Here is a 12,809-nt window from a genome sequence, read left to right as displayed (position 1 = left end):
CTATAATTTGAGCTAGCACGTGCATTGGTAAGTAGTTGTAGAGGGAAAGGAGAATATTTGCATAGGAGTATGACTCATCTTTACCATGGATTGTGGCTCATCTTCACCATTGATCACTTAAAGTGCTCAAGGAGATAGTGATAGAGTTGTCTAAGATGAAGACATAAAAGGATGTGTTGTACCAAGGTTGTGTTCTTGAGTACATGTGAAGACCAATTTTCCAAGTAGCGATAGTATATCTAAAGGGATTTTGAATCTTGTACACTTAGATGTATGTGGGTCTATGTCAATAAGATCCTTGAATGGGTATGATTATTATGTCACTTTCATTGATGATGTCTCAAGAAATATGTTGATGTATTTTATGAATAAAAAAGATAAGGCCTTTAGTAGGTTCAAAGAGTTTAATGCTCATTGGAGAACTAGATAGGCAAGGAAGATCAAGATATCAAGGTTTGATAATGAAGATGATTATATCTTGAATGCTTTCAAATATTTTCTACTGAAAAAGGTATCAAGAGAGTTGATAGTTTCATAAAAGCCTCAACAAAACAAGGTTGCTAGGAAAAAGATGGATATAGTTGGAGTAACAGGAAGAGGGCAAACAAAATAGAAGATACATACAGTGAAGTTGGAGGTATTTGGATGAGGACTAGGAGATAAGATCTTTTCCTTTACTACTATGTCAAAATAAATCATAAAGCACCTGTTTGTCATCCATGGGAGATGAATTTAGGCAAGTTGACAGTGGCTAATGTATTTGTGCATGTAGAATTGCTTAAGGTTGTTATCAGCAAATACAATGCTAATGACAGATGTATATATGATAATACTGGGGAGAAATTCATGGAGATGTCAATTGATTCTTTAAAGGAATTTTTTAAATTAATAGATGGTCTCACTAAGAAGTTATCATTCAAAAAATTGAAGAATGAATATGAGAGATCAAACATCTCATTTATGCAGTGGAAGCTAAAAGTTAGAGAGCCCTTAACTACAACAGGTGGACCTCCATTCAATATCAATATGTTCAAAACATACTTATACATGACATATCAGTCTTATAGACAAGTAGGAGGAATCAAAGTTCATGACTTGATGGAGATTGGACCTATGGTGTTAGCATCTGAGATTCAAATGCTGGATCCCATACCTTATGATTGTGCAGTATGTGGTTGATAACATTCATACTTCTTTTGTCAATTTTAATGATGTTGAATATCCAACTTTTAGGCATTATTCTATGTTTATGCATATGATTTTGTACTGTGGTCAATTGAGATGATTATGGAGTGAGAGTTTGAAATTAAATGTGTGGGAAACTAATGGAGAAGAGAGGCCAGTTCAAATGTGGACATCAGTATGGGATTACAGATATAGTGCCTCCTGCTACTTCACTTTTGAGGATCACTTTGGTCAACCTTTGTACACTATATTTGGACATCAATCTTTTCCATCCATTAGCCCTAATATTAAGAGATTCCTGAGACCTAAGGACAATGGGCTAGGAGATAAAAATAGGCATAATTGGGGAGATTGGTATGCCTATGATTACTTCACTTGTTTTAGAGTTTTTGGTTTTGAAGGGAAACCATACAGGTTGCCAGCATTAATGTCTGACAAAATTGTATATTTGGAGATAGTGAGGCAAATGTCTAAGTCCAGTAAACATCATTTCAGAGGGAAGAAAAGAAAACAAACTTTTCTCCCAACCACTTTGTCTTTTGGAAACTTTACATTCCGTGCCACCAAATCTTATGATAAGATTGAAGAAAAGTTGTAAATTGAGTATCACATGTATACTATGGATCCATGGAGTCATTATGATCTAGAGGGATATATTCATGCATGTAAAAAATCACAAAAACTAGGTGATTACATTCATCAGGGTATTGAATATGAAGAAAGCTTTAAGAATATGGAATGGTTGGAAGTACAATAGAAGACAACGATCAAAATAAAGAGTTGGAAGATAAAATACAACAAGCAAAGGAACAATTTAAAGATGATATTCAGAGTATACCAGACTCCCCTATTCCAATAACTAGGACTATGGATGGGCTAGTACTTCAAGCCTTGGAACATGATGTTCAAGTACTTGACAAAGTAAATGTTGAAAAGGATGAAAGACTCCTTGAATCTAGTAAATTTGTTAGTGATGATGCCTTCATTAAATCCAAAGAATTCATCATTATTCTATATAACTATGGAGAGAAAATATTAAGGCAAAGTATCCAAAATATTTCTCCAAAAAATGAGTAGGAGTTGATGGCTAATCTAAAGGAAGATATTGAAAGGGAAGTTGAAAACATGACTCCAGCTACAGGGAGACAATTGCTAAATGAAACAAGGATAATAGTTTTGCCCAGATGGGATTTGAGTGCCTCTTACATTTTTGATAGCTTGATCAAATCTGGGAAGTATGAAATGAAGCTAGATGTGCAGGGTGTCAAAGATGTGATTATTGGTTCTAGGTTTGTTGAAGATGAAAGATCAATGTTGTTATGGGCTTTATACCCTCCACACAAGAGGCCACATATTATTGATGTAGATTAGGCTTTTGGACATTTGATGACACTAAAAGTAGGGGTGACAGACCCTAATAAGGCAACAGGTATGCAGGTGGACATGGCTTTGTTTAACCAAGCCCAAATGAAGCAAGTGACATTTGAGAGGGACAATTGGAGAGCAATGTATGAAAGCATGCTCAAAGCAAGAAAGTCACAGGTACAAACCATGATCTAGTCATCTGACGATGCTTTGAGAACTAGATTGAAAAGGTTACAAGAAGAAAACACAAAATTGAAGGATGTTTCTATGAGTCAAAGAGAAATATATGGCACAATATTGAGAAACCATTTCAGAATGTTGCTATTCAAAATAGGGCAATTTTGGGATTTGTCTAATGTATATAAACCTATGACCTTACAACATAATGAAGTATACAGGAAATTGGTTGAGGAAAAGAATAACCATGTAGATGATGAAGCCATCTAGGAAGCAAATAAATTGATTAATGATCACACAATATTTTCACATGAGTTCAAGGCCACTTTTCGGTTGTTTGAAGAATTGGTGATAGAAAATGGGGTTTTATCTTGGCATGATGTAGATGGGAGTACAATTGACCAAGAGACATAGATGGAAATGTGCCATATGATGTAGGACCATGCCCTAGGAGCAGCAAAAAATGATGATTTGGAGATGACAAAAACAAGTGAGTAGATGGAGTGAATGTTCGAGATTGAAGTCAAAGCCCGAGGGGTGATTAGCGATGCAAATTAACTCAAGGATGATAAATATCATGAACACATTAAACAATGCAACAATTTTATTGAGGAATCATTATCAAATTGGACATAATGAATCTCTCTTTTTATAAACTTGTTTTGTTTACCTGACAATTGATTATTAGTTAGTCGATTGGTTCAATTTTTTTAAACTAAGGGTCATACCCTTTCATTTTGTAACCAATTTGATGTCTATAATTATAAGAACTAAATTTGGAAATGATAATATTATTCACTACCATATAATTTTCATATATTTTTTATAGAACGTTGATTATATTGTCTACTTCAAATTTTGTTATCTGTATGCACCAGCAACACATGTGTTTGTGGTAAAAGCATTTCAAATTCAATACAAGGATTCATGTGCTTGATTGATCTTTTGGTGATATCATTTTTGTCTCATTCATTTTGTTTCCTCGGATCAAATTTCATTTGCTTTAATTGACCGTCAAATTGATCGAATGCAATAAGTGATTTCAGTGTTTCAAAAATAGTAATATTGTATTGATTGGTCAAACTACATTACTATCTTGTTGGGCTCTTCAAGGGAGTTAAATTCAATAAGAATAAGTATAAGAGTTTACTTAAGCATTTAACAGTTCATACATCATTAAGGTGATAACAATTTATCTCAAATGGATTTATTGTTTGTCTATGAGGGTTACTTTAAACATTGTGAATGATTGATGGAAGAATGATAAAGAATCCATTGGTTAAGGCACTAGTCTATTGATTATTGTTTTTAGTCTTCATGTTGATTGTAGAAAGGACATACATCCAAGTGACAAAGGTCAAAAAATCTATTATATATTTATATATTACACCCACAAATATTTATCAACTTTTAAAATCCCTTAAAACACCCAAGTCCCCTAGGTCATTTGCTCTAAAAATCCCCTAGGGTGTGAGATATAGGCCTACCAGCCTTGGTTCTATAGAGCCATAATTGAAGAGGTTCGCATTCAATTAGAGTGGAATGTGTCAATTGGCAAATTACTATTAGGAGTTCCCATAATTGGATTATCATTCCATAGGAAACCTAATATGCTAATTTGGGCACCAATAGATGGAACTTGGGGCTATTGGGGTTAGTTGATACTTATCAAAGAATATTTGATGACTTACTACAATATTGGCATAGCCATGGTTCCATCTTTCTTATACTTGTTCCAGAATCTAAAATTTAATTTCTAGCTTGACAGCTAGATCAAAGAATCTTGTAATATTAGAAAGATAAGTCTCTTTCTTCAAAGTATCTCTAGCAATAGAGATTACCTTCTGAATTATCTCTATGTGCGATAATAAGTGAAGTTGAATCAATGCTAACTTATCCCTTATCTTTGTATCTTTAGTCGTGAGCTCGACTAACCTCTTGTGATTGAATGTCAGTTTATTGTATGAGGATGAGCTTGAACTTGCATTTTCTCCCAATGTAATAACATTAGCTCTTATGTCTGTATACAATAGCTCTAATGAGAATGTTGTATCTATTGTAAAGAAATCTATATCACACAATTTTAAATATAAAGAATTGATGGTCTTTAAAATTATTTCCAACTATGTAATAGATGGAGAAAGCTTGGCTTGTCTCTATACAAGTTCCTATGAAACTTTCTATAACACTTTATGCTTCATTCTTCTTTCAGACCATTGTAATAACTTCTCATTTATCTCTATATCATTTGTTTGAATTATTTCAACTACATACACTAGTTGATCCAAATTTGTATGTCAATTTTTTACATCCAAGATTCCAAATGCATATGTAAAAACATCTTTGAGAGAATGAAGTACCCATCTTCTCTTCTTCTCCCTTATAAGTTGTTCTATTTTGCCTTACGACTCAACAAGATTTGCAATTCTTGTATTTTCTCAAGCATAAGATTATTCAAATCACGTGTAGGTAATGTAATTACCTCATTAAGGTTCACTGACTCATCACCTTCCCCATCTACATGAGTCACATCCTGAGATCTGGAGGGTATATCACTTGGAGGTGATAGTTGCAATTGCTTCCCCTTGTCACTTGATCTCTCCTTTGGCTATTGCACTAGTGTAGATATCGCTTGTTGCATAGGTATCACATTTGTTGGTTATGTAGCCTTTACACTTGGTAGTTGAATAAGAGCTTGAGTAGCCTCTTGCTCTTTCTGTTGTATTTCATCTTCTATTAATTGAGTGCATAAATCTTTATCAAAATTTGCAACCCTTTGCAAAATTGGCATATATTGGTGGCACATATACAATTAATGCCTTGACAAGTTTCTTGACACTTGTAGCCTCTACAACTAGTGTGACTGTAATATCATTAGTCTTCTTGACTTCAAGCTTTGGATATTCAACTATCTATAGCAAAATTGGGTTTGTATAGAGTTTTCTTGAGTCCATCTTTAAACTTTGAATTTCCTCTTCAGTCAGTATATTTAGATTAGGTAGAGGGGTGTCACTGTCATCTTCAATTGCTATTGTGTCTTTCTATTCATATCCATTGACAAGTTGCTAAATTTCTTCTATTAGCTTGGTTATTTCTTGCTTATATTCATATTCATATCCAATAGGATCTTAGCCTTCCCTCACCTCTACTATTAGAGTAAGCACTCCAAATGCTTCTTTCCATACTCTTATACTATCTTGCTCAACTTCATGAGCTTTATTCTTCAAAATTTTATATGCCCTATCCCTCAGCATAAACTTCTTAACAAAATCTTTAAGGGCTATAGACATGTGTCTTCCCTAAATCTGACATAACTTGTGCCAATGATGTTTCTCTTATTTTATTTTCAGTGGACAATGCCTATTTCCACTTAGCATCCCCTCTTTTATACAATTCCACTAGAAATCCAGTTCCCAATTCCAGGGGTGTGCGCCTGAACTTGATCATCATATCAATCATTGTACATTCAAGCTTAACTTGGTCATCATTATTCAAAGAATCATATTGAATGTCTTTGAATCCCATTGTGCTTTCTAATTCTATCAATTTGCACATACCTGATCCAAAGTCATTGGAGGGAGTTTGTTCACTACTTGAAGCTTGGTAGTCTCATCAGACTCAGTCTTTTCTTCATCTTCCTCCTCTTGTGCAATGATCAACTTTCTCTTCGACTTTTCTTGAACTTTAGTCATTTTCCTCCTCTTTGATGGATTTCCTATGAGTATCTCAATAGGAGGTTGTGTTGACTTATTTTTGGTGATGATCACCTTGCCCTTTGGCCTTTATGGTGTCATTGTTTCTTCTATGTCCTTCTTCAGTTCTTCATGCACCTTGGGTTCAATAATAACAACCTTCTTTTGTTTGGTGGCCCTTGGCTTCACACCTACAAGCTCTTTTCCCTTTCCATCCTCAGCCTTTGAGGTTTGTCCAGACCCTTCTCCTTGTTCTTTCTTACTGGCCTTGACAACTTTCCTTTTCCTTTTTTACCTGCCTTTGGTGTGCCAAAATTTTTAGTTAGCTCGGCAATAACAGTCTCGTATGTGCCAAACTGCTCCACACTAGCATCAACTTCTTCTACTAAGAGTACAATAATTGATGTTGTTACATCATCCACATTTACCTCATATGGCATTTTCCTTAGCCATGCTACCCTTAGCAATAATGCATGTGCATACACAAAATCTGTGTCTACAATGAAACATATTTCATCACAATACTTGTCTATAACAAACTTTGGAATTCTCATTATGTTCGTCATTTTAACTTTGAACTCTTCAAAGTAATTATCCATTACTACCTCAAAATTCTCTCTGTAATCTATATATTAGGTCATTTAGCTGCTCCATGGCAATCCAATTCCTATCCCATCCAATTGCTCCAATGGTAGGAAAATAATGTTGTACATAGAAAAATATGCAAACTAGTAGGGAACCAAAATTATAGGAGGTGTTCTTTACTTTTCTCACTACCTCTAGGTTCTTTGTAAGTTGGTGCAGTTGTAGCTTGGCAAGATCATATGAATGATCCTTCTTCACAATTTTGTATCCCAAATCAATAGCAACATAGGGCACGTAGTTTAATCTACTCAATTGATAGAACTTGTGTGCAATCACACAAACAAAAAATTCAATTAATGGATCCACAATGCCATCAATTGGCATACCATGACGATTCCACTTCACCTTGGTCAACTTTTCAAACTCATTTTTTGTTCTAGCTTTTATGCTCTTTGGTAAATCCAAATTAGGGTAACTATTTACCTACAAATGATTTCTTTGTTAATCTTTATTGGTCCTCCTTCCAACCAAAATTTCATGCCATGAACTTGTCTTAACACAACTTTGATCCATTCAACCTTTAAAACTTTAGGAAATCCTAGGGCATGAGTAAGCCCTTTCTCTGCAATGATCTTGTATCTGTCTTTTAGGTTTCCATCAACACATAGCTTCTCATAAGCTACTCTTATTTCAAAATCTCCAATTTCTCCAACTTTTCATTGATAGCACAATTTCAGGTCTTGCATAGTCAAGACTCTGAGTGAATTGATGATAACACTCTCATATCATAAACAATTTTATCAATGTTCACTGAATTTCTAAAGTTTGATGGGTGACTCTGATCATTCCTAATGATTTGCGCACTTCTATCCTTCACCATTTCACTTCCAAATGTCATCTCTAACTAGGGTTTTAAACAAAACTTTCACAAATTTCTTTACTCAATATTTTAACTTAGTATTGAGAATGATACTTACTTCATTTCACAAATTCGTTGATAATCTACTGAGATTCTTTGCTTTAGTCTCTACAAGCGATATTGTCACCTTAAAATATTCTCTTAAGCTCTTTGATCACTTGGTGGGTGCAAATGAATCACCAAATTTGATAAATACCTTCGATCTTTACTTGGTTGGTGTATGACAACTAGCTTAGTTTACACTTTAGCTTGGTCAAGGTTATGACTCAGTCATAACCAATTCACTCATTTAGTATGTTATCTTCCTTGATAACTTGGTCTATACTGCAAGGCTCAGTCAATATAGACTGTACCACTGGTGCTTGGTACTTTATGACTTTTAATTTCTAACAATTCTTAATACATTTTCATTAATGCAGATATGACTTTTCATCACTTCTATGCTAGGAATTGATCTAAAATATAACATTGAGTATATAGTTCCTACATACCTTCTTTTCTTTAGTGAGATGTGGTGTGATCACATGATCCATTAGATTGGTGATCATTGTCTCTTCCACTTTACCGCTTCCAGCTTGTACAATCTCTATCCATGTTTTCTTTCCTTCAGGTTTATCATTTCCATTGCTTGGTATTAGTGTTGGTGTTCTGGTTTTGCAGTTCTTACTGATGTGTCCAACTTCGAGATAACTGAAACATATTATTTCTCCATTTAACCATTTATTGTAATTTCCTCTTAAATGTGTTTTGATGAAATTCTTTGGAATGTGTCCATATTCTCCACAATAGTGACAATTGTACCATGTATTGTAATCCCAATTATAAGAATTTATTTTCTTTGTTATCTGAGTTTATTTTTCAAGTGTCTAATTTGACTTTTTCTTAAGTCTGCATTCATGAGCTTTATGTCCATACTTTTGACAATTGTAGTAGTGGCCTTGGAATTTAGACATTTTCCTGATTGAGTCATTGTCCTTTGATCTACATTAATGTGCTTGATGTCCTACTTTCTTGCAATTGAAACAACTACCACTTGGTTTAGGTTTAGGAATTTGCTTACCATTTTTTTCTTCTACAAATATTGGCTATATGACCAATCTCCCGTAGTAATGACATGTAGGTTTGCCTTTTGACTTTGAATTCCTTTGTTTTCCACTCTTAGATGATTCTCCTTCTTCGGTAGATGACGATTGCTTGTTGTATCCTAGTCCAGAGGTATCATTTGTTCTAGGTGACTTCATCATGTAATCAAAGTGCTTGATTGTTTCATTTGGTTTGTTCATTCTTTCCATGAGTTCCTTTTCATTCCACAGCTCACTCTTCAATTGTTCATTTTGTAGCTTCAGATTTGTGATCTCCACATCCTTTATGTTTGCTTCCTGATTTGCAATTACTAAGTAATTTATCATGTCCAAATGGAGGTTTGTAAGCTTTTGTACTTCAAATGATCTTTCTTCAAGTCTTCTAGTCATCTACCTTTTGTCTTCTTCAACCATGAGCTTGTCTTACATTTCTTGCTTCTTTTGTTCAATTGCTTCACAGAGTGTAACTGATTGAATTTCTTGCTCTGTCTTGAGATCTTTTACTTCTTTCACTAGGGAACTATTCTTCTCTAGCAATTTTGTCATTGCTTCATTATTGTTAGTAGTCTTTCCACTATCTAGCAGTCCTTTAGTTTCAAGTTATGTGTATTGGGTATCATTTAGCTAAATAACTATCTCTCTTCTTCTTCTCTTTAGGGTTTTCCTTAGCTCTTCTTTTGTTGTCTCTAATTGTTGCAACACAATTTGGATTTCAATAATCTGATTCTCAATAATCTTTCACATCTTGTACACTTCCATCTACATGATCTTTCCCTGGTAAGCCTTTAGGCTTCCTGACAAGAGAATTAAGCTCTAATACCAATTGTTGGAATAAGTATATGGGAAACAAGATACTAAGAGGGGGGTGAATTAGGATCTTAAACTTTTATCTTCAAAGCCAATAATATAAATTCACCCTTAATTCATCTCATAGATCTACCATTAAAACTAAAATGATGTAGCATAAATGAAATACATCACACTGATAAATAGTTCAACACATAACACAATGATTTGGTAACCTAGAAACACTTCAAGATGAAGGTAAAATTGGGGTAGGGATGAAACCGACAAATCTTCATTGTTGTAACAATAAATTTAACCTATTAGGGTTACAATGTTTGATCATAAAATATGATCTACCCTATGAGGGGTATGCCCTGTTAAAAAATTAAGAGACTATTAGGTCTCACCTTGTTAAAAAAAATTACACTCACAACAAAGTAAGGACTCTATTAGGAGATTTAAATAGGCATGGTAGGACTACTTTGTTAAGAGATTTACCCTATCTAAATTAAAAATAATTGATTTAGTACCTAACCCTTGGTATGCTCTACAAGCTGATATTGGGTCTCCTCCTTGCTGTATCACTAATCTGATTCTCCTAATCTAATAAATTTGTTCAGTCCTTTACTGCTTTGATTTCTCTCTATCTTCTTTGCTATCAAACTTCACCTTCTTCAAATGCTCACAAACTTTCTCTCATACTCCTTATGATTCTAGGGTTAGAATCCTCTTTAAACAGATGATCTGTGAAGGATCTAGATCTTGATTGACGGTTTACACTTCACCATCTTTTGTCGTTTAAATCCCTTTTTATGATTGGTTGAATATCTTGCCTAAGGATCATTACCTTTTGCAATGACACGTAATAAACATCTTAGCTGGCTCTTCAAATATTAAATATCGTAGAAAAGTTGGCCAAAATAATATACATATGGGTTTGTGCTGTTATAGACTCTCATATCAAAACTGAACTACTCGACACTTGAATGCACTAACACTTAGTCATGCAAAAGCCTTCATGTTGTTACTCTGCTTCTATATAACTTATCAACATGCTTGGTCTTTATTGTATTTATCGGCTCATATCTCTGCTTGATCTCTATTGAATGTTCAACAATCATTATTCTGCTCGGTATAAGTGTTATATGATTGACCTTTACTAGATAACTCAGTTGTAGTGGTGACCTTGTAATCTTGCCTAGTAAATGACTTGCAAATGACTAAGTGTTTGGACATTAATTGACAACATAGTCTTAGAGATCAACAAGTGGTTGCTCCCTTGTGTGAAGGCGGACCCTCTAACGACTCTCACAAGTTACAAATCCTTGAACCAAGTTCTCTCAATATATTGAATCCATGTTTGGTTCATTACACTTCACTAAAGTTTACATCAATAATTATATATTTTAGTATTGATATTTTGATTCACTATATTTGATTTCCACTATTCAACCTTCAAAGAACATTCTCTTATATAATGGAAAATGCCATACACATTTTATATTGACTTTTGATATGTTTAGTGATCCTCATATCTATAATAGATATAATAATTGTAATGATGTAGGTTCATTCTTCATCTAACTTATAAGATATTCTTCTATTCTTAGATCTCATTACCCACACCTCTACAAACAAATAAATGTAAGAGTGGGTATTTAGAATTGTTGGTCAACGCCAATAGTGGCATGTTATGATGGTTAAGTTGTTGTGTTGTTATCCTTGTCATCAAGGTTCAAATCTCATGGGGATGAGGTCCCCCATTTGTGGCCTCACTGGTTCATAGTTCCAGGTCAAAGCGTTTACCCCTCTCTAAAAAAGAATTGTTGGTCGACAATTAAAAATTTATAACCAACATCCCAACTGTCAACTTCAACCAAACATCCTTATTCATTGTGAATTATCATTCTCCATCTATGGATTTTTTAATTATAAATGTTTATGTTGGTAGAAGGAAAGCTTTAAAAACTATATAATTATTTTGCAAAGATTGTATATGTATTTATTTTAATAAATGATCTTCATTCTCAACATGAAGTAATTCATTGACCAAGAATATAATATTTGTAAACTATCTTTGAGAAAATATTTAAAATATTATGGATTACATACCTACGGATTTGAGAAGAATAATTCAACAAATACTTGTGTCATTTGTGAAGAATAATTCAACAAATACCCATGTCATTTGTGCAACCTTGATTGTGTATTGCTAAGAATAATACATGTCCATTCTAGTTAAGATATCAACCAAAATAAAATGCTTTTTACAAAAATATCCTCTATTTGTATGTTACTTTCTATTCATTCAATATAAATTAATCTATTCACAAGTTTCAAACAAGATTAGAGATTTGATCACAAACCATAAAAATACTATTTTCTTCTTTGTAACCAAATACAATTTCTTACAAAATTTTGAATAGTGATTATAATTACTAACATTGATTATTATGTAGATAATCTTTCATTAACAAACCATAAACTCAACATCATAGTTCGGATATCAACTATGCTATATGCATATTTTCAATCAACAAAATCTGGCATCACTAGCATATATTTTATATTGTCTACTTATAATCTAATTATCATGTTCAAACTAAATGTTGTTTTGGCTTTAATGATAAACTAGAGCAACTGTGTGTTTGCATTGTCTTACTTTGATGGTTAGATAAAGATAACAGATAAATGTTTCAAACAAAAAAATAAAAAATTTGTCAAAGACAAATTCATCCCGCTCCCCCTCCATTCTTAGGGTATGTTCAACAATTATAAAATCTTTAAATGCTTGAGATAGTTTTTTGTTTATTCCAACCACAACTGATAATTTTCAAAGAGAAAGTAAATATTTATATCAAAACCAAAAAAGTAGGAGCATAAAGAAAAATATTAGAGAGAATGAAAATTGTTAACGTACCTCAACAATAAAGGGGCCAAACTACAATAATAAAAATCAATTGTTTAATAGCTTCTAACAAATAAGATTAGACCTTTGATGACAAAGGGTTTGTTTTA

This window comes from Cupressus sempervirens, chromosome 8 (genome assembly GCF_028749045.1).
Source record: "Cupressus sempervirens isolate cs-2001-9-10 chromosome 8, ASM2874904v1, whole genome shotgun sequence".
Classification (NCBI taxonomy): domain Eukaryota; kingdom Viridiplantae; phylum Streptophyta; class Pinopsida; order Cupressales; family Cupressaceae; genus Cupressus; species Cupressus sempervirens.
Note: the sequence above shows the minus strand (reverse complement) of the source record.